Raw genomic sequence first — 23,190 nt, forward strand, 5'->3', positions numbered from 1 at the left:
GCGGAGATCAGTAAATTGCATGCCCAGCTTAGTGCTCATAAGGGAGTGGTAGCAGCTGTAAGGTTGAGAGAGGATTGTGACTTTGAGTCCCCTGGGAAAGTAGAGATGCTCCCTGATGCAGTCCCCAAAAGCCCATTCAACCCCGATTGGCCCCACATGCATAACGTTGCCCCTGTTACCACAAAGGAGGTTAAACACCTAGTTGCAGGAGATGATCTTCCCACAATGGAGATAGTCACTGACAGAGTGAGATGGTCTCCCAGTCAAGCCAAGGCTATTGCTGAGAGACTGGGGCCACTGAACCGAGACACTGCTATTGCATGGCTGGCTCGTGTTTGGGTAAATGTACCCCCTGCTGATGGCATAGACTTAACTCAGTTAGCTCAGTTATGTGCCTCTCCTTGTGATGCAGATGCTCTAGACATGGGCATAGGGTCTTGGGAGCGAACTGCTCCTGGACCCCAGGAATTGATGATAAGCGCTCTTAAAATATTACTGCCTGCTTCTTCCCTTAAGAAATTGTATGTACTGGAAGCGCAGAAGCCAGGAGAAGCCCCAGAGTCTTACCTGATCCGAAAGAAAATGCTAGCAGCTCTCTCGGATTCATTACCCCAGACAGAAGAGAATGGAGTTATCGCTCTCCAGTGTCGGGGACCTGAATTAATACAGAGCACCTATGCAGGGTTAAATTCCCAGACACAAATGACCACAGGGGTTGTGGATCTAGAACACATAACCTGGAACGAACCAGTGGCAAAAATCAAACAGGCAGGAGATTTGCTGCGAGAGACTGGTGTCTTAAAGAGGCAAGCAGGCAAAAAGATTACATCAGAGCCCGTGCAGGCTATCACCTTTGCAAATAACGGTCCTCGCTCTGCCAGTCGCCCTCCCAATTCTAATCCCCCTTGGCCTCACAACCCTGGGCAACGACAACCCGAGGAGTCCCTTAGGAGAATGATTTGGAAAGAGCTAGTGAATTTAGGGGAGGATGTGGGAAAATATGATCACCAGCGCATTAGTGCCCTGATTAATGCTTTGTCTCAAGTGGTACGGAGAGTAGAGCTAATGCACATAGCCGGACACCCTGAGTCCTCTGGACAAGTAGAACGAACCAATCGTACTCTGAAGGACCTTTGAAAAAACAGGTAAAAAGCTCAGGAAAAGATTGGGATGAAAAGTTACCAATCATCTTGATGGCTCTAAGAGGCTCTAAGGCAATACATGGATACACTCCCTTTGAGGTCATGACTGGACGGCACACGCGCACGCCTGAAAGCTGGTGGTTGGGAGTAGAACTGCCTCGTGCCTGGGAAGGGAATGTGGTGACAGATGAATGGGTACAGACCCTTGTAGAAACAATAGCTGCGCTACACAAGCAAATGGCAACACAGCTAGGCATGGGATGGGGCATAGGATGGGGAAAACCTCCTTTAATTTGGGCATAGGATGGGGAAAACCTCGGGCCCGCACTGTTCAATATCTTCATCAGTGACTTGGACGAGGGGGTAAAAAGCACCCTGTTCAAATTTGCTGATGACACTAAGATGTGGGGGATGTGGGCACGTTAGAAGGAAGCAATAGGCTGCAATCGGTCGTAGACAGGTTACAGGGGTGGGCAGATGAGAACAGGATGGGATTCAGAACTGACAAGTGCAAGGTGCTGCACCTGGGGAGGAACAACCGGCAGTATACCTACAAGCTGGGGAACTCCCTTCTCGTCAGTGCAGAGGCAGAAAAGGATCTTGGAGTCATCAGTGATGCCAAGATGAACATGGGCCGGCAGTGTGGGGAGGCAGTCAGGAAGGCCAACCGCACCTTGTCGTGCATCCACAGGTGCATCTCAAGCAGGTCCAAGGAGGTGATCCTCCCCCTCTATGCGGCACTGGTCAGGCCGCAGCTGGAGTACTGCGTCCCATTCTGGGCGCCGCACTTCAAGAGGGATGTGGACAGGGTCCAGAGGAGGCCACTTGCATGGTCAGGGGCAGCAAGGCCTGTGGGGAGTCTATGAGGAGAGGCTACAGGACCTGAACCTGTTCAGCCTCCAAAAGAGAAGGCTGAGGGGGATCTTGTGGCCTGTTACAAACTAGTCAGAGGGGACCAGCAGGCACTGGGGGAGTCCCTGTTCCCCCGAGCACCGCCAGGAGTGACCAGGAATAACAGTCACAAGCCGGCAGAGGGCAGATTTAGGCTAGATATCAGGAGGCACGACTTCACAGTCAGGGCAGCTAGAGTCTGGAACCAACTTCCAAGAGAAGTGGTGCTGCTCCTACCCTGGGGGTCTTTAAGACAAGGTTAGCTAATCACCTTGCTGGGTCATTTGAGCCCAGTACTCTTTCCTGCCATGGCCAGGGGTCGGACTTCATGATCTGCTCAGGTCCCTTCCGACCAACTATGAAACTATAATGGTATTGGAATGCACATTATATTATAATATAGTTTAAAGATATGTGTAATATAACATTATAACTTAAGATTGTTATATGACTTCTCATGTATTAAGAACCATAATGAAGTAGGCAAAAATAAGGAAAAGATGCTGTTTCATTCATCTTGTAGGCAGAAGAATTAAATGGACATTTTTCTGTCATAGTCATAAAACTAAATGTAGCCTTTTTGAGCATCCTGAAGGAACCTCCAAAACTTGACTGAAGGTTATATCCACTCTACAATTAATGTTCTGGGCTATGAAATAAAAGCTACATTACCAGGTGCAGCAGAAAAGAGAGGCTAGCTTGCTTAGTGGTACATCAAGACCATTAAAAAGGGGAGGGGGTCGTTAACACCTGTAGAATGAAATATGTTGAATGTGCATAGAACAGAAGTTCTTGATAAAAGTACCCTCCTCTCTCTGCACCAAGATTTAGGGAGGATTTTGGTCAAAAAAATAAATTCAAAACTGTTTTAGTGTTCAGTTACAATGTGAAGTTTAACCAGGGCAAACTTTGCCATTCAAAACCAATGGTTTTGCTTTCATGACTAAGAAGAAATCCGTGATCCAGGGAGCTCCAGTTCAGGTGGAATCATAATTTAAAACCTCCAGGATGTCTCTGGGCAGCCGGTTCTAGCGCTTTGCTACCGTGTGTTATTCTCAAAAGACCAAGGAGTTAAACTTATAAAATGATAACGCTTGTTTATTCAGAGACCCTACTTAGCCTACTGATCTGCTGTTCCCTCCTGCAATCCCGGGCCAAATGTAACAATTTATACATAACACTCATACAGGTATCCACACATTTTCCCCGCCCCATATAATACTAGCATTGGCAATTTAGTTCAACCCACAGTTCAAGCACATTTTAGCAGGTGACTATTAGTTTTTCTGTTGGCTTTTTAGCTTTAAGTCAGGGGTGGGCAAAATGCAGACCATGGGCCAGATGTGAACCGCCAGACATTCTATCTGGCCCGCGGGGCCCTAAAAAATTTAGAAAATTTAATATTTATCTGCCCTTGGCTGCCTGTCATGTGGCCCTTGGTGGCTTGCCAAAACTCAGTAAGTGGCCCTCCACCCAAAATAATTGCCTGCCCCTGGTTTAAGTGGTCTTCTCAGTTTCTCTGCATTCTCAGTCCTTGTTGGTTCAGTTCCACTTTGGTTTTCTTGTTCAGATGTCTCTACTTCTGTGTCATGCTCTGTCTCCTTTGTCATCTCTTGTTGCCTTCTTGTTAGTTCTGCTGCCTTTGGTGACTCTTGTGATGCTGCTCTTTTTTTTCCCCTTTACAAGCTGCAAGTGCTGTCTGTTCCTTCTTAACAGCTGTCCTTCTGCTGTGACTACTTTATAGGATCTGGGAGCTACTTGATGGGAAACTAGTGTCTTTGTTGCCACGTCCATCCATCTGAAATAAGCACCGTATCTTTGTTGTGCAGTTGTGATAACTCCCAGGAACCCCTGCCATAGTACAATTTTTGTTTGAGTTAGTCAAATTTCTTTAATGTTTTCACATTTTGCTTTTCATTCTGGTGAGAATCATCTACAAGGTTTGGCAGCCTTGTTTTGAGTTTCCTGTTAAACAGCATTTCTGCTGAGGACAATCTTTGTTTCATGGGTGTTGCCCTGTAATTTAGGAGTGACAATTAAACATTGGTGTGTGAATCTGTAGGATTTTTTTTTTTAACCATTTCTTCACTATTTGTGCTCCATTCTCCACCAGACCTTTGGATTGTGGGGATTTAGGACTCGAAGTGTTGTGCCCGAATCCATCTTTGTTTGCAAACTCTTTTAAACTCAAGACAGTTGAATTGAGGCCCATTGTCTGTTCTCACCATTTGTGGAATATCATGTCTAGCAAAAATTGATTTAGGGAGGATTTTGGTCAAAAAAATAAATTCAAAACTGTTTTAGTGTTCAGTTACAATGTGAAGTTTAACCAGGGCAAACTTTGCCATTCAAAACCAATGGTTTTGCTTTCATGACTAAGAAGAAATCCGTGATCCAGGGAGCTCCAGTTATGACATGGTTTGCTGTAGTGCTTTTGAGCAATGCAGTTCAGGATAGTGAGAATAATAATCCAGCACTAATACATATTTTTGCCTGCATGTATGAATAACTCATTGCCCACTTGATACCATATGTGTGGATGTGTCTGGGTAAGTGTGGGTAGGTGTGTAGATGTGTATATAGGTGAAAGTGGGGCTGGGGATGTATGTGTATTTTTGTGGGTGTGTATGTACTTGTATGTACACGCATTGCACACACCCACAGTGTCTACCTCAATAGCCTCTCACCTCTGTTCTCATGCCTGGGCATTATCACATCTAAAACCCTTTCTTTTAGTCTTCTCCCCTTAGTGAGATGTAGCCACCAGCTCCCTTTTTTCTCCTCTCTTGTTCTGGAGGTTTTGCTCTGTATTCAGGAACCTTGCTAGCATCTGGATGATTTCCTGCCCTCTACGTGGGAACTGCAGTGTCACGCACAGATACAATGTGATCACCCCATTGGAAAAAGCCATTTTGCTGGGAACCAAATGGCTGTTTAACATCAGCCTTTTAGACTCTCTTAATCAGGGTGAGGTCCATGGGCGGATCTAGGATTTTTGAGAAGAGGGGTGCAGATGGCATGATGCATATAGAATGCAATATACATTTTTCACAGAATCATAGAAAATGTGGGTTAGAAGGGAGGTCATCTAGTCTAACCCCATGCTCAAAGCAGGACCAAGGCTTTGTCTACTCGGGTCTTCAAAACCTCTAAGGGTGAAGATTCCCCCATCACTTTGGCTAACCAGTTCTAGTGTTTTATTAATCTTTTATGAGAAGGTTTTCCCTAATATCTAATCTAAACTTCCCTTGTTGCAACTTGAGCCCATTGTTCCTTGTTCTGTCATCTGTCACAGCTGAGAACAGTCCAGCTCCCTCCTCTTTGGAACGACCTTCATGTAGCTGAACACTGCTGTTAAATCTCTTTTCAGTCTTCTCTTCTCCAGACTCTATAGGCCTAGTTCCCTCAGCCTCTCCTGAAAAATCAGGTGCCTCAGCCCTCTAACCATTTTTGTTGTCCTGTGCTGGACTCTCCAATGTGTCCACATCCTTCCTGTAGTGGAGGGCCTAGAACTCAACACAGGACTCCAGAGGTATCTTCACCAGTGCTGAACAGAGGGGAAGAATCACGTCTCTTAATCTGTTGTTAACACTCCTGCTAATGGAGCCCAGGATGCCAAGTTCATTTCTATCTTCATTTCTTTTACCTTTCTTCTCATTCACTTGGTGAAATGGGATCTATGGAAATAAAAGAATCAAGTCTTAGCCTGTGAGCCCATCCTGCTCTCCTCTGAGTTTGGGCACTCCTGTTACTGCACTGACTCACTGCAGCTGCACTAGTCTTGGGTATGTCCATCTAATAGTCATTCAAAGTGCTTTAGATGTACCAGAAACCATTTGTAAACTTGGTGGCCAGTCCTGACTCAGTGCCCCTCACTCCCGACCCGCTGTCCCCTACTCCTTGGCCCCAGACCCTAGTGTGTGGGGCATATGGGGCCTCAAGCAGCCCCTTGCAGACTGGAGCTCTGCAGCCTGCAAGGGAAAAGCCATGGTTTCCCATGTTTTTCCTCTTTTAAAGGAGAAGCCATTTTTTAGAGTTGGTTGATGCATTTCTAAAGCTTATTCATGACCCTTTTGTGTATTCTTGCAACACACAGGTTGAGAAATGCTGCTGTAGGTCAGGGCTGAAGGCTACATCTGACCCCTCAGCTCCTGTCCTACAGCTGTCCCAGGAGCTGTTCCTTGTGCTGGGAAATGGCCATTGCTGTGTCCCTCACCAGATCAGCCCTCTGCACAGGAGACAGGCCTGACACCAGAGTGTATAACTCTCTCCTCCAGTCGGTCCAGCAAGGCCAGTGGAGCTGTGGGAGCTAGAGACTGTTTTCAGCTCGGGTGTGTTGAGGGGGGTCATTCATTTATGCCAATCGGATAAAGTCAAACTTTCTGGAGGGGCAGGGGGTGTGCAAGCTGGACGTGGCCATGTCCCAGTTTGCAGTCTGTGGAGCTACAGAGCTGAAGCTCGTAAGAGGCCACTATCATTGCTGTGCAGATGCAGCCAACTTTCTAGACCAGTCATGGTGGATCAACTAGACATATGATCTCATCTGATCAACTAGACATATGATCTCTCGCAGATTCATCCAATATACCCATTTTCCCAGAACTATCCATGAGTGAAAGAAATCAGAGCCACACTGGTGTTTGCCCTCTGCTTGTGAGTGGACAGCTGGGCAGAGGTGGTTTCAGCAAGGGGAGGGTCTGCTGAGTGGGGCTGTGTCTGGGAAAGGACAGACAAGTGCCAGTAGCGCCTGTGGTGGTGGTAGTGTCTGTCAGGGCTCTGCCACATGTTCAAATTAAAGCTGGATAGAAATGAGCTACAGAGTTGTTACATATTTTCAAGCACTGACTTTTTGGCTGGTTGATTCTTTTCATAACGAGGTAGCCATTTTTCGGGTGTGATAGGTGTTTAACTGGTGGCAGGTCTAAATTTATTGCATGATTAATCCATTAAATGCGTGGTAATTACTTTGCAGATGTGGCCAGTCTAAATGTATTGCACAACCCACCAGTATTCTGTGTAACGTGGGCACACGTGTAGCAGGGGTTTCAGAGTGGACGCTCCCTGTGAAGAGATGTGAGCCGTTGATCAAGGCCATGAGTGGACAGAGCTTGGTACTGGGGGTGAATTCTGTGAGGGAGAGTCACGTGGCAGGGGTGAGGGTTTGGCTGAGCAAGGCTTTTTCTTTCTAGCAGGGGAGAAACATGGAGATCGGGCCTCTGGGGGAGAGAATTTGGTAGAGAGGGGCCTGCTTGTGTGAGGCATGGCAAGGGGAAGGGCCTGGATAAGTGGGGCTCTATCTGTGAAGGGAGAAAAGGGCGGTTGGGGGGTGGATCCAGGTGGGCACAGTGTACATTGTATCCCCCATTCATTCCTGCTCTACCCAACATTTAAAACCAACTGCCTGGCAGTGGTAGCAGCATTTCTATTTAGGCAGCACTGGAGGAATCTAATTGACTTCATGGCTCATCATAATCAACCTGATTGCAATCAAACCCTTCCTCCTACAGATGTTAATGACCCTTTCTCCTTTTTAATGACCTTTAATGGTTGCACTAATCAACCTTTCTTCTGCATTTCTGCTGCCTGTTGGCTGCTCCTCCTACCTCGCTTCTATTTCACATGCCATGCAAACTGTTTTTAACTCTTGCTAAGAAACATTAACTCAGGCATGGAAATTTGAAGTCAGGGGAACATTAATTCAGGTGTGGCAATAACATTCAGGCAAGCATTGGCACTGTGAGATGCTTAAGGAAGCTAGATTGTGTTTTACAAATCTGCCAAAGAGACATCTGTGTAATTGCAGCAAAGGAAGTTGAGGTTAGATATTAGGAAGAACTTTCTCACTGAGAGGGTAGTAAAGCACAGGAACAGGCTACCCAGAGGGGTTGTGGAGTCTCCATCCTTGAAGGTTTTTAAGACCTGACAAGACAAAATCTTGGCTGGGATGAGACAGTTGGGGCTGATCCTGCTTTGAGCAGGGGTTGGACTAGGTGTGACCTCCTGAGGTCCCTTCTGGCCCTAATTTTCTATGATTCTAATACTAGTGATGGTACGATCAATGAAACAGCAGCTTTTGACTCTTTTTGCCTGATCAGTTATAGCTTTTCATACAGGATATTTATTATAGCAAATTTATGCACACTATAATAAAGATGCACTTGTTTTTGCTTTGATCTTCAACTGAGTTGAAGATCAAATTGCCCCTAGCGTATACCTAGCATATTATAAAAGCTTCCAGCTTCTTTTTGGCTGGAGAAAAATAAGTGCTGTATTATATATGATTAAGCACCCTACCATATGCACCCCTGTTTCAAAATCCTGGATCCAACCAAGCAGAAATGTACTTATAACGATCCTTAAATGGTGACTGAGGCTATGTCTGGCTTCTGCCTCTGTTCAGAAATTATTGGGCTGAATTTACTTGCGAGCTATTTCAACTGGAGTCACCAGATGGCAGGATTAAAGAGAGGACCAAATGCTTTCCGAGCAAGAAAATTGATCTTCCTGGAAATTAGAAAGGGCAGGGTTTAAGTAAGCGCTTGCCAAAAGCCAGGCCTTGAAGACATAAGGCAGATGGTCCTTCCAACACTTGAATTAAAAAAGAGAACAAGGAAAGAAGTGAAGGGCAGGCCCTAAGAGCTGAACTAATCCTTCCTGTCACTTCATCTCTACAGCATATTCCCTCTCTCTGTCTTGTTTGCCACGCCTTGTTGTACCCGTTATAGCTTGCATGAAGGCTGCCTCAAAGTCTGGGAGACCAGCTGAGGATGCCACCTGTAGTCTCTCATCCAGCATCGCCTACAGCACTGCAGCGTGCATTCACTCCCTTTAATCACTGCAGAGATGCAACTGGTGAATACTGTATTTCTTGGCTATACTGCACACCACTATTTCCAGCAGCCACATTTTGAAATGTGAACAGATCAGGCTCTTGAAGCCCCAGGAGAGACTGCTCAGGTTCCCTCATTTGCAACTCCAGCACAGCTGATCCACTTCATGTGTTGACATCTGTTTACACCTGTAAGTACAGGTGAATTGTGGGGGGGGGGGGGGGGGTCACAGGCCTAGTGGCCTGCTACTTTAAAGAGCTGAAACTGAGGTGGAAGCCCCAGCTGCTGGTTACCATGGCAGCCAGAGTGAGCTAGTGGCCCGCACCTGCCAGCGGTCAGCTGACCGGAAGGGGCAGGGCCTGGCTCATATATAAACCCCAGGGCTGAGGTCAGGACGGCAGTTCCCTGCCAGCAGCCAAAGGGGAAGGAGCTCTCCTGGAGCAAGCAAAGGGGAGAGGCCTGACTGCAGGTACAAATTCTGATACTGCTGAGGGACGGAGTACCCCGGTGTGGCTTGAATGATGTTATAGCCAGGCGGCTTGAATTTATGTGACAGCCCAGCTTGTGTTTGGTTTGCTGTTGTATAAGACCAGTGGTTTAGGTGAGGCTATTAGGGGAAGGAGGAGGTCTCATAGGGGACCCACGGCAGCATGGGGACCCTGGTGCCAGATAGGGCACAGCACTTGGGGTGCACAGACCCTGGCACCAGAGAAGGCGCAGCACTTTGCAGGGCTGTGGAGAGTCCAGAGAGGACAAGGGGGCCAAATTACAACAAGGCCCAGACCGGACAACATTGGCGTCATCTGTGAGGCTTGGGGCATGGTAACGGGATGGTTGGAGCCACACGTAGCCCGTAAGGCTAGGGCGCCCCAAAAAACCCATCCTGACATCTGTTTTGAAGTGGGATGCACCAGGGGTCTGGGAACCCACGGGATCCAGTGAATCAATCAAGCCTGTGTCTGAGGGGACTTAAAGGCAGCCTCCTGATTAATCATTGTATCAAAGACGTGGCAGAAGAGAATCGAGGGTGCCCATTGGGCCAACTTGGTACGGTAACGGGGTCTTAGGGAGATCACGGCTATCCTTCAGGACCCCATCCTGTGACAGGGTGCACTTTGATTCCTGCTCCTCCCAAAGTTAAAAACCAACTGCCTAGCAGTGGCAGCAATATTTCTAGTCTGGCAGGCCTGAGAAAATCACTTCACTTCCTGGTTCATTATTAGGGTGACCGTGTGTCCTGAATTGGCTGGGCCCATCCGTTATTTCAGAGGCCAGATTCCTGGCTGGCCAGTGAAAGTTCAAATGAATGTCTGGGCATGGAGGTAGGGCAGCAGGAGTTATGTAATAGGAAGACCTATTAACATTAATGTTTTTCCTGGTTGTTAATCCATTTTTTGATAAATTAGAACATATCATCAAGAAATGAATTAGTAAACAGGAAAAACGCAAGGTTTTTGTCCTCCATGCCCAGGGTGCTCGTTTTAATTTTCACTGGCCAGCCAGGAATCTGGCCTCTGAAATTGGGGACTGGCACAGCCAATCCTAAATGGATAACCTCTTGTTACTGAGGAAGGTAATTCACCAAAATTAGGACTTTCTGATAACCAATAATGAACAGTTTAATTAACAGGATTTTCCTGTTAATTACTCCTTTGGCTGTATTGGTGAGAAACTATCACTTTTACAGCTAAATATACTGGACTTTGCTTTGCTTTAGGCTCATTTTACAGTGGATACTTGTAGTAAATAAAGCCTTTCTGTCATTCATCAAACGAGTTGTCATTTCAAATCTTTATACACTAGTCCTGAATCCCATTTCATCACTTAACAGCATTGCATTAGTTAGATCCAGCTCACCCAATGTCTATATAGATTAGGCACTTCAGCGGGGCTTTTATGGCACTTGTGGCTGTGCCGTGATAAAAGTGGTATCTGTCTGTGCCACAGTCCTGCAGTGGACGTCTGTTTGCTTTAAGGTGGAATAGATTGAGCTCTTGAAGCCCCTGAAAAGCCTACCCAGGTTCCCCCAATATATGTTTTCTTCTATATGATGCACCACACCATTTACACCCCCCTTTGCAAAATCCTAGATCCGCAATGGGGAATGGTGCATGTAATATCCAAGAATATATGATAATAGATTAATATTTCTAATGATACAAATCAAATATATATACACTAAGACTCATTAAGAGCCATTTCTCATGAGAAGGGTAAAAAGGCACTGGAACAGGTTATCCAAAGGTGGTGGGATCTCGATCCTTAGAAGTTTTTCCATCCTTAGAAGTTTTTAAAAGCCAGGCAGACAGAGCCTGGGTCAGGATGATCCAGTTGGAGCTGGTCCTGCTTTGAGCAGGGGATTGGACTAGATGACCTCCCAAGGCCCCTTCCAACCTACTGTTCTATGATTTCACAAAAGAGGAAATAATCTATGTATGTATTATAGTTTCAAAGGACTTTTATCCCTATCGAAGCTTGTGAAAAATTTGCTTCGCTAATTGTTGAGACATCAAAATGCTGTGGTGCCATTACATTGTACAGTTCATTTTTAAAAGAGAATACCCTGAGGTTTTTTTAAGGAGAGTCATCGCAGTGCACGTCAACATGGTGAGCGTCAACACTGTGGGAGTCATTGGCATGATGATGGACTTCATGGAAACAAGTTTCCGATAAAGACGGATGGTCATGAGCAATGAGAAGAAGCCAGAAGAGACAGAGAGGCATTAGGTTGTGAAGCATCCCATCTCCATCCCACACCTCCAGTCCTGATTCATCCCAAGTGACTCGGGGGGCAGTAAACTCTCTGCTCCCTGTAGAAGATTAATGATGAGGGAAAGTCCAGCGAGATTCCTAAGAACAACAGAAGAACGTAAGCATTGCCATTTACGGGGGGGAGGGAGGGGGGGTGCATGTGTGTGCGCGTTCGCACATGCGTGCGTGCACATACATGTGCTCAGGGCAGGCTCAGCTCTGTGTGGCCAGGCTCCCTGCAGAGTTGCAGCAAAGCCTCTGGCTCTGGTGAGATACCTAAACCTGTTGCATGATTGGTTGTGCCTCCTTCTCCCCAAGCCCAGGCAAACCATGGACCTAAAAGAGAATCTCTCTTAGCTTTTGACAGTATAGGGCTTATAACACATGCTATGGCAGCTCTGAATCTCTCACGCAGAACCCAGGCATCTGGGACACACACACACAGACACACACACATCCCCCAGCCCCAGCTGTGGCAGCTCCAACACCCGGCCTGGCTAAGCCGGCCAGGAGACACCATCATCAGTGCTACGGGCAGCAGCCCAGCACCCAGGATCAAGCTGGTTCAGGTGTTGCAGCTGCATGTCTCCGGGGTCTGTGCACGGATGTCTGAGGATACGTCCTTGAGGGCAGCATGTTTCATGAGAACCATTGACATAGAGCTCTGTACGTGTGCACGTGTGTGTGTCTGCGTGTGTGTGTCTGCATGTGTGTGCATGCGCACATGTCAGATGCCTGTATTCATTGTGCATGTGTGTATCCTGGATGCCTGTTTTGTGCCTTTGTTTGCGTGTGCATGTGTCCTGCATGCCTGGGTTTTGTGCATCTGCATTGGAGGCCTCAGTTCTTTGTGCATGTGTCTGGCTGTGTATCAGATGCCTAGAGTTTTCTGTGCATCTCAGACACATGAAGTGTGTGTGTGTGTGTGTGTGTGTGTGTGCGCGTGCGTGTGTGTGTGTGCGTGTGAGGCACCTGAGTTCTGTGTGTGTGTCCTGGACGCCTGAAATGTGTGTACGCGTACATGTTTCCCAGATGCCTGGGTTCTTGTGTGCACGTCCTGGATGCACGTCTGCACGCGGGTGTTTGAGCCCAAAGAATTGAAGCACCCCAGACCTGTGCCGCTTCTGTGGGTCACGAAACCCCCACCTCCCATCTGTGAGAGGGACAGGAGTGGAGGCCAAGGAACAGCACATGAACAGGGACATCCAGAGAGCCCGTCTGCAGCCCTGGCACCTGCCAAACCCCGCTGGCGTTTGCCGTCACTGGGTCAGAGCTAGCAGAGGTGAGATCTGTTTCAAAGCTACTCGTGGATCCATCCCGTTTCCATCCCCTGTGAAATCAGAGTCCCTTGGCGAGCCTGGCTATTGTGGCCGCCCCAACAGCCTTCTGTAGCAACAAGTCCCGGGGCAAATGACCTGCGGGGAAAGGAAGTCCTGTGTCTTCTGCCTTTTAGACCCATCTCCTGCCCCTTGCTCCAGGGACCCGGTGCCACCTCCCCATGTCACATGCATCATGCAATTACCTGGTTCACTATGCCATTCATTTACCCCGGAAACCCGTGCAAAATAACTTTTGGGCCTTAAAAAGAAAGGCGGGGGGTTATTAGATCACAGGCCCAAGTGGCGGGAAGTGCCCCCTCCCCCCAGGCTTCACCTCCCTCGCAGCCACAGCCCAGTGGGAGCTCCTCGGGCGGGTGCCCAGGCCCGGCCCGGCCCGGCAGCAGGAGGCCCCGTCCCCTGGCACCCGCCGTCCTCGGTCCCGGGGCCGGGGGGCCTCTCCCCCCCGGAGACCGGCCCGCGCCCTCGGGCTCCTCCAGGGCCCCGCGTCCCAGCACCGACAGGGCCGCGACCCCGCCCGGCGCGCGGGTGGGCCCGAGCTGCGGGCTCCTGAGGCCCCCTCCCCCTCCTGCGCGGGAGCCCGCGGCTGCCGCAGCCTCCGGCCCCGAGCCGGAGCGCCAGGCCCGGCCAGGACGTGCTTTGTCCCTTTAAACGAGTCAGCACTGAGTGCCGTACTGGCCAGGTACCTGGTGAGCTCCTGCGGCCCCATCAGACCTAAGATGCAGCATTTGGGGCAGCCCCAGCGCCTCTGGGCACGTCCCCCCGCAGGCTCCTTCCCCCGGCTCCTGCCGCAGTTTCTAATCTTTACTTCTCCTTCTGTCCCCTGTGGCTACAGTGAAAAACTCATCTCCATTTTCTCTGCCGTTGCCTTTGAAGGCTGTGAAGACTGCTTTTGAATCCCCCCTTGGTTTTCTTCTCCAGACTAAATAATCCCAGGTTATTTCAATATTTTCTCCTGTTTTCTAGACCTCTCATCATTGTTGCTCTCCCCAGGGCTCTTTCCAATGTGTCCCTTCCCTTGACAAACAAGTGACACTGCTGTTAATGCAACACAGCACACAGAGGCTCACAAGCAGTCGATGATCACTGTAAGCCCCAGGTCCTTCTCTGTAGTACTACAGCCCAGCCAGTTATTCCCTGGGCTGTATTTGAGCATGCAGTTTTTCCACCCAAAGTGCAGGACTTTGCACTTGCCCATGCTGAATTTTGCCTGATAGACTATCTGACCATATCTGTAGGTCGTTCTGGATCCTAATCCTGTCCTCCAGAACGTCTGCAACTTCACACAACTCGGTATCATCTGCAAATTTCCTAAGCATGCAAGCGATCCCATAGTCCAAATCCTTCATGAAGATGAAGAATACTGGACCCAGAAACGACTCCTGGAGAACCCCGCGTGATCCCACCTCCCAAATAGCGACATCGAGCCGCTACGGTGACTTAGCGAACACGATGATCCAACCAGTTACCTACCCACGTTGTAATACATTAATCTAGTCTGTATTTCCCTAGCTTGCTAATGAGAATGCTGTGGGAGACCTTGTCAAAATCTTGCCAAAGTCAAGGTCTATCACATCCACGTCTCTCTCCCATCCATGAAGCCCACCACCTAGCTATAGAAGGTAATCAGCTAGATAACGGCGAAAAACCCCAATGTAGATGCTAATGCTAACATTACTTGGAGGGATGGAGGAGGACCATGAACTGGAAGAGAAGAGGTGAGAACAGCAGGCGTCTCTGCCTCTGCCCTGTTCTCACCTCTTCACGCCCAGTTCACAGCCCTCCTCCAGCCAGACCGACCACTCCTTGTCCTGGCAGGACTCTGTTGCTAGCAACCACTCTGGAACATTTAGCAGAGGCACATTTATGCTTAGACCCAGCCTGAGTTGGAACAGGCCCTTTAATCTGCAAGTACCCATCCCAAGAGTAGTAACAACCAGGTCTTTCCTAGCACTCGTCCTCAGTGGATCACTTAAGTACAGTGAAGAGGACAAGGATTTACCAGTTTCTTGTGTATACAACCCCCCCGTATATATATACTAGGAAACTGCCCGTCAAGAATGATGGGTGGGGGGGCGGGCAGGGATGAAGCCCTGCGTCCTGCTCTGTGCCCCTCCACCCCTGCCGCTCCCGTCCTGCCGTGCATCTGCCTGCCTCCCCTCCCCTCCCCTCCCCTCCCCTCCAGAGGTGGATTAAGGTGCACTGGGGCCCTGGGCAAGCACAGAATTGGAGGCCCCCTCCCGCCATGGGAGCTGGCCTGCAGGGGGGGAGGGGGGCCCCTTCCCCTCTTAGTGCTGGCGAGGGAGGCTGGGTGCACCCTGCCGGGCTGGGGGGCACATGCCGCCTCTTCTCCCTGCTCCCCACCCCCGCTGTCGCCCAATGTGCACGCACGCAGGTGTGTGCAGTCTCCTCTCAGTCTGCACACGGATACACACACACAGACTCACAGGCACACACACAGACCCGCACACACAAACACAGCCAGGCACACAGACCCACACGCACAGACCCAGACACCCGGACCCACAGACATAGGCACAGACCCACATACAGACAGGCACACAGACCCATAGAGGCACAGACGGGCACATACAATACCCCCCCACCCCCCCAACAGGCACACAGACCTACACACATGCACAGATCCACACAGAGGTATGTGTACAACCACACACACACACGTTCCCTGCAGACAGCCTCCCCCCTCCAGTCTGGGAGCCCCCCCCGGCTCTGTCCCACTGCCCTACAGGCGCTGCTCCCAGCTGTCCTGTGCAGCCGGGCAGATGCCGAGGGCCACCGGGCTGGACCAGCAATGCCATGTCCCTGTGGGCCGGCCGCAGCACTGAGGGGTGGTGGCTGCGGGGGGCCAAGATGAACTTTGGGGAGCCACAGCCCCCAAGGCCTCCCAGCACCACTGCCCGCAAAAGCGCAGCGCAGCGCTCCTGGCCTGACTGGCCCACCCCGGCTCGGCGCTCTCCTCCCCGCACGCAGCCCCCCGGGCCCTGCAGGCCCCTCCCCGCACCCCCTTGGGGAAGGGCCCTGCTCCCAGGTTCCAGGGGACGAAATGTGAAAGCCACGGTTTGAAACTTGGCAGCAAAAGTGGGCGGGGGTTCAAACTGCAGCTCTTGCTGTCCTGCCAGGGAGGATTCACAGTCACACACCGGGGCCACGCAGTCAATCGCCACTGCCCTCTGGGCCGCGCATGCGCAGTTGGCTGAAAGTGTTACGGACAGACAGACACACAGCCGGGCTATGCCTTTGATTATATTAGAATACGTGCTTGAATTTTGTAACCAATACTTGAAGGTAGACCATTTGATTCCTAAGGAGAAATGAATATCAAGCAAATTATTCCTATCTCCAGGGATTCCCTTTGTTTTGTGAATTGGGAAATAATAGGTCAGTTTAGGGGTTTATACTATGGGTACGTTACACAACATTCCTCCCTTTCCGAACAACTCCTGCTAACCCAGTTAGACAGACACCACTTTCTCTATGATAATGCACTCTAGTTGTTTCATTGTTTAGTTCATCCCAATACCAAGTAGACAGACTTGTGCTCTGTGTTAGGCAGGTTCTTCTAAAATGAGAAGAGTTGGACGTATCCACTGTCGTGGTGTCCATCTATCACAAACTCAATGATTTATGATATTTCCATTGCTATCTATGCGTGTCCTGACTAAGCGAGGTATCCAGATATGTCTTCCCTTAATAAAAGGCAAAGCTACAACAGGCCATAATAATTTTCTGTGTCAGTCTGGCTGGAAACATATCACTTGCACAATAATCTGCCCAGTTCAAGTTCTTATATCATCAGTCTGTCTGGAGGGGCCTATACCATCCAGGAACATAAGGGGATAATATGTTGTCTGCATGTCAGGCCGATAATAGGGCTAAAACACTCATATCCTTGGCTCTTGTCCACTCCAGATCAGTTTCAGGTAACACAGTAGCTAGTAATTGTTGTTCAGCCTGCTGCATTGCTATTGCCATTTTACTGGCTGTGTCCCTCAGGGTGGTATATTGAGCCCAAAGGTTTATATGATTTCAGGTATGCCATTGTAATTCAAGAGTACCTGTGCCAGTTTGGGTGAGTTCAGCAAACTGATGTTCCTGTCCCTGTGCACTGGTGTGGTGTAGGCCCTCAGTAGTGCTCACCTTGTTTTTTTAATGCTTCCAAAAGCCACAGAATTTAAAATCCCCATGCCTGCTCCTAGCCCTCTGTATATTAAGTCAGTTAAATCACGTCTTTGTCGAGTGTCTTCGTGCTGTAATGACTGATATCAGGCATTAAACGAGGGAGCACTGTAGGACCTGCACTTGGGTTTAATCCAAGTTAAGTTGTTTATTATCCAGTTTACTTTGATATGCAAGGTAACTATTAAGGGTGCTAATTGCATCTCTGTAGGGGGTTGTAATTTAAGCACCTGAGGAAAATGTGCCTTAGTAGGATTCCCCTGTAGAAAAGTGAACATTTGCTGAGTTACAGGCCAACAAGATTCAAAGGGACAGTCCAAGGAATCACACTGATACAACAGCAATGCCCGTAGATCTCTGGCATTTACTTGCAATAAGGAGCCTTGTGTTTGATAAGGATAAGTCTCCCAATAGTAAAGTACGGTTTCCAGGATATATTTAAATCCTTCTAGAGTGCCAGACCTTGTTTCTTCTTTAATTCCACATCCCCAGGTGTGATTAGTGTCACTCCTATGGTTTACCCAGACCCCAACTTGCACAGAATTTATGGCAGCTACAGTGTTATCCTGATATATATCTGTGAATGGGGTGGTGGTTTTGCCACCATTTAACGCACCATGTTAGGCTTAGTATTTGTTTTTCCTGTGGTTTCTTTGAAGTCTATGGGGCCCAGGTGATGGCTTTAGAGAGTTCAGAAAAACACTTCTCCGACATATTTACCTGTCAGGGGAGACACCATGATCTAGAAGGTGGTTGGCTCTGGGCAGATATCATGCATAGTTTGCATGGGCCCCTCACATGACCTGGTGGCTCGGGGTCAGTGATTATCTCTGATATGTCCTCCATCGGAGGTCTATATTGAGCAGATTCTTTGTGGTGTTGGGTGGTGGAACTGGAGCTTGCTCCATCCACTCCATGCATTGACCTGGTATTGCAGTGCTTCTAGGACCGGTGCAAAAAAAAAAAAATAGAAAAAAAAAATCATGAAGTGGTCTTCCTTCTTCAGTGCCAAACTGTATAGTAAGGATAAGATACCAGTTACGTAATACAAACATAAAAACAGACTTATACATCTTTTGCTTCACTGACTTCCAGAAAGATACCCCAGAAAGATACTTCCAGAAAGTAAAACACTTGCACAATTTAAAATGCTCCAAAGAAAGATAACAAGAATGTAACAACATGCTGATCAGTCTTAACAAAGCAATAAGCAAGGCTAAGCCAAAATATGCAGTGTTCGTGCCATGCGGTTCCCAGCATCACATGCAGCTTCTCTCTCTCTATATATATATATATGTTAAATCTGAAAAACATAAACATTGCAAGTAAACGTGTTAAGAGAAGGACTTCAGCTGGGAAACATGAACCCACTTAAGTTTCCTATCCTTCTCAGTTCAGTAGATCAAAGGACTCAGTCTATCAACCATGGAGTATGGGCCCATCCATTTGGAGGCTAGGGTATGATCCTTTTTGCCCAGTTTCAGATACAGCACTTGGTCTCCTGTTTCCCACAGCGCTGAGTCTGTGGCCTTTTGTTTCTGCATTGCCATTGCCTTGGTTTTTCAATTGCCCCATTAATTCTATGTTGCAGGGTACGCTTGTCTGATCGCAGATGCTCTAACCATTGAAAAGAGTCATTTTCTGTGGCCGCTGGGTGGTGGTCCAGATATTCTGTAAGCTGTTCTGGATTTATTATTAGTTGCATAGGTTGTCCAGATAAAATCTGGTGTGGCTGAATTTTGGTTCACAGTCTATCACTGCTGCAGATGGCAGCTAAAATCAAAGGTAATTTCTCAGGCTAATTCTTCCCTGCACAGTCTACTACTTTCTGCAGTGCCCCTTTGATGGTGTGGTTCATTTGTTCAACTTGACCTGAAGATTGAGGTTGATACAGGATATGTAATTTCTGTTTAATTCCTAGGGCTTGAAGCATTATAGTAAACACTCTTCCTACAAAGGCCCCTCTGTTATCAGAGTCAGTGCTTTCAGGAGTCTCATATCTGCATACTACTTTAGTGAAAAGCATTTTGGCTGCTATCCCAGCGTTGTTGTTCTTAGTAGGGAAAGCCTCTACCCACCCAGAAAATGCATCAATATTTACAAGCAAATACCAGAATCCTTCCTTACTCCTAGGCAATTTTTCAATAAAATCAATTTGAATCCGATGCTATGGTCCAAAGTGTCTTTGACACATCATTGGTTGCCAATGTGGAGGTTGAGGCTTTTCTATGGCACATCAAACGCAGTTTCTAGCCCACGTTTCCACATCATCTTTAAAACCTTCCCACTTAGCAATCTGCTTGACTTGTTTTTCTATTATACCAGGGATGTGTTGAGATGGCTGTTGAGGTAACTCATCTTCAGTATCAGCATTTAAAGGAATTATTTGGTCTGACTTCTTTGCTCGATCCCCTGGTGACAACAGCTATAGGTCTGTTTCTTGCCAGGGTAGCTACTCGATTGTTCCACTATGTTTCTAAATACCTATCCTTATTGTGTGCCTTTACATGTCTGATTTTCAGTAAAGGGGGGTGTTGGGTTACCCAGTGGAAAACCCACTGCCTCTCTTTTACTTATGCAATGTCCTTTCCACCTGCGCCTAAATATACGCTGATCGGGGAGCCTCTTCATATAACTTTAAAACCTGGTAAATAGCATGCACTTCTGCATGCTGAGCAGATCCATGGTCTGTATCACCCTCCAAAATTTCCTCCCCTAAATTTACAGCTGCATATTTGACACTTTTTTCCCCCCAGTTATTATCATTGAACTTCCATTGGTGAACCACACGATTGTCCTGCCCTTTGGTGTCTAATTCCTCTAATGGTGGTGCTTCTGCTAAAGCTATCCTCTGTTCTAAAGTGCCTTCGGGCAGGGCTGCCCAGAGGGGGAGCAACTGGGGCAATTTGCCCCGGGCCCCTGCAAAGCAAGGGCCCTCAGCCTCAGCTCCTGTCTGTACTGCTGGTCCCTGCCCTGCGACATGGCTCACCCGAATTCTTGGTATTTTGTTTTCATAAAAAAGAGGAAATCAGTGCATTAGAGTGTATGATGACACTGAATCATTCTCAACACGTCATTGTGACGTTATGGGACCCATCCCCGACCAGGAAGTAGATATTATGCATAGCTGTGTGTGAAACGGATGCTAATTTGAGGTTTAGGTGATTGTTGCATTGATGTCCAAAGGGGGGTCTAAATCAGTCACGGTAAGGTACTGTCTTTCTTTATCTCTGGGAAGCTGAGGGCCTAGGGCAAGTAGCCCTGGTGACAGAGTCTGTCGCAAGGAGAGAAGGAACAGGGAAGGTTTAAGGAGGGATCGGTGGCAGAGCAGGGCTGTTGTCCCAGAAAGACCTCCAAGGGGAAAGAGTTCAAGTCGTGAGCATATGCAAGCTCTGTGGGTTCTTAAGGGCCAAAGTCAGAAACCAATTTCCAAGACTATAATAAGTAAAATGATATATATTGTTTTCTTTATATTTGCCAAGGACAATAACAACATTAGACAGAGCGCATATTCAGGTTCACACGTTTCCCCACTTCAAAAAGTACTTAAATGCAAAGTGTCAATATAACTCTTAGGAAAAAAAAAATTAAAGTCCTTCTTGATTGAAGAAGCCTGTGCTTCAAACTGCAAATCTTGCTTTCAGTATTGTAGAGACGATTTGCTCTCTTCTGGTCCTTCAGACAGCAGGAGTTGCTTACTAAGGCCCATAAGAATATGAACAGTCTCACAACGCCCTTAATCAAGGGGTTAAAGACTAAACGTACAAGTTTATTCTCCAGCAACAGTACAAAATCAATCCTCCTTCCTCTGTCTACTCTCTTTGCAGTTACTTTCTTTTCCCTCTAAACAGGGGCAGGGCCTGCTTATCCCCTGCCATACCCACGAGCCTGCACCAAGCACAACCCAGCTTATGGGGGTTACATGTGCACCACCTAGGATTTCCAGGCAAGGTCCCACTGGAGAGCAATGGGAAAGGCCTAGGAGCGGTGTGAGGCCAGGCCAGAAGGCAGGAACCCTTCCTTCCTGGGTAGTGGCGGAGGCCAGCCAGCCGGCCACAACTAGAAGACCTGGCAGACTGAGCCGGGCCCCAGCAAGCCGGTAGGAGAGAGCAGCTCTGCCAGAAGGGGTTGGAAATTGGAGGTGCTCAGGAGAGGTACAACTTCACTCCTATCCCCTTATCCTCCGTGTAAGAAAAGATGAAGCACACCTAGCAATCTGAGGCATCAAAAAGAAAGGAGAAGGCAATGAATTTTTGCCTCTGTGGGTTCCCTGATGGTCTAGTGGCTAGGATTTGGCACTTTCACTGCTGCGGCCCGGGTTCGATTCCCGGTCAGGGAACACGTCCTTTTTAACTGCTCAGCCTCCACAAGAGAAGGCCGAGGGGGGATCTAGTGGCCTGTTATAAACTAGTCAGCGGGGACCAGCAGGCACTGGGGGAGTCCCTGTTCCCCCGAGCACTGCCAGGAGTGGCCAGGAATAACGGTCACAAGCTGGCGGAGGGGAGATTCAGACTAGACATCAGGAGGCGTGACTTCACGGTCAGGGCAGCTAGGATCTGGGACCAACTTCCAAGAGAAGTGGTGCTGGCTCCTGCCCTGGGGGTTTTAAGAGGAGGCTGGATGTACCCCAGCACTCTTTCCTGCCATGGCGGGGGTCGGACTCGATCTGCTCAGGTCCCTTCTGACCTGACCAACTATGAAACTATGAGAAATAAGCTCAGGATGAAAAGGGGAGATGGACATTGGATGAGTTTGGCTGGGTGGTGAAAGGAAATAAGGAAGCTGGAAGTGGAGCAGGTGATGCAGGTGGCACATCACTGCAGGGAATGAAGAATATTCTGATCATGAAAATATCACCAAGCAAGCAAGCCGTGATGCAGCGGGGAATGTGCAAATGAGTCGGGTTTGGTGGTGCAAGCTGAAGGAGACATAGCATCAAATAAGAAAAATGAAACAATTGATCTGGTTTCTGGATCTGCGCCTGAGCTTCACCAGGAAATGTTCTCTAATTACCAGGCCACCTGGAAGCATCTCGCTAGGTTGCAAAGGGATCTAATTGTGTCCAAGGGCCCACCACCCAAACCTGCAAGCTTCCCACGCGATTCCTCCATACAGTCATTCCCTACATCTGTTTTCTGCAAGACTGTCCAATGACGAGAGTGTGAAAAGGGACTGGCTCATTTGGAGCAACAAGGCAGCTGTCCTGTTCCGCTTCCCATGCTGTCTCTTCCGAGATCAGAACAAAAATCAAGCCCTGCACCATTTCAGATTCTGCCATGGGGCATGAACAAAAACTGGAGAAAACTGTATGACAGAGTGAAGAGTCACGAGGCCAATTCTCGTCATCTTCAACATTATTTACAGTGGAAAGATCTTGCAAATGCTCTTGGTGGAAAAGGAGCCATTGATAATGCTCTTGAAAAGGGTGTATGTTCAGAGAAGGAAAAGTGGAGTATAGCGTTGCAAGGTCTGGTTGACGTTACCTGGCTTCTGGCAGAATGAAATTTGCTGTTGCGAGGATCACGTTCTACCCGAGGGCATGACGACAGCGGGTTGTTCCTTTCTACTGTACGGTTCAGCAGTAAAAACAGTCAAGATCTGAACTGCCACCTTGAAAGCGTTACGGAGCATCGGATGGCTGGGGAGAGAAGGCAAGCACATGACATGTCCTGGCATGGTCAGAATGAGTATTTGGAGGTGTGCACCAAGAAAGTACTAAATGCGATTCTTGAGGAGGTGAGAAACGCTCGCTACTATGGAATCATTGTAGATGGGGACACCTGAGGTCTCACATACTGAGCAGCTGGTATTTATCATGAGATATGTATATGAAAAAGATGGAAGATGGGATGTGCACGAACGATTTCTGAAGATGGTGGACTGCAATAAAAAGAAAGGAGTAGATATCGTGGAGCAGATAAAGGAAGCACTGGCGGACTGTAAGGTAGAGTTGCAGAACTGCAAAGGCCAAGGGTACAACAATGCTTCAGGTATGTCTGGGAACTACCACGCATGAAAACTAGGATGTAGGCTGAAACTCCT

General features: G+C 48.2%; 1 long non-coding RNA gene, 1 other non-coding gene and 1 pseudogene across 5 annotated transcripts; 2 read left to right on the top strand and 1 right to left on the bottom strand.

Moving 5' to 3' along the window:
• Positions 1 to 2,804: 2,804 nt before the first annotated feature.
• LOC149852720 (uncharacterized) lies at positions 2,805 to 14,278 on the bottom strand. 4 transcript variants are annotated; one of them, XR_016439431.1, is made up of 4 exons: positions 13,638 to 14,278; positions 13,137 to 13,192; positions 11,426 to 13,029; positions 2,805 to 5,710 (listed from the first exon to the last, which is right to left on the bottom strand). It is a non-coding gene; the product is annotated as an uncharacterized LOC149852720 (long non-coding RNA). The 4 variants fall into 4 exon arrangements; XR_016439429.1 differs by having other exon boundaries at positions 11,426 to 13,192; XR_016439430.1 differs by lacking the exon at positions 13,137 to 13,192 and having other exon boundaries at positions 2,810 to 5,710; positions 11,426 to 11,713; positions 13,638 to 14,267.
• A 3,659-nt stretch (positions 14,279 to 17,937) lies between these two features.
• LOC149852721 (U2 spliceosomal RNA) lies at positions 17,938 to 18,110 on the top strand (annotated as a pseudogene).
• A 3,305-nt stretch (positions 18,111 to 21,415) lies between these two features.
• Positions 21,416 to 21,487, top strand: TRNAE-UUC (transfer RNA glutamic acid (anticodon UUC)). Its single transcript has one exon. It is a non-coding gene; the product is annotated as a tRNA-Glu (tRNA).
• The last annotated feature ends 1,703 nt before the right edge of the window (positions 21,488 to 23,190 follow it).

Source organism: Crocodylus siamensis, chromosome 15, assembly GCF_052110815.1.
Source record: "Crocodylus siamensis isolate JL-2025a chromosome 15, ASM5211081v1, whole genome shotgun sequence".
Classification (NCBI taxonomy): domain Eukaryota; kingdom Metazoa; phylum Chordata; order Crocodylia; family Crocodylidae; genus Crocodylus; species Crocodylus siamensis.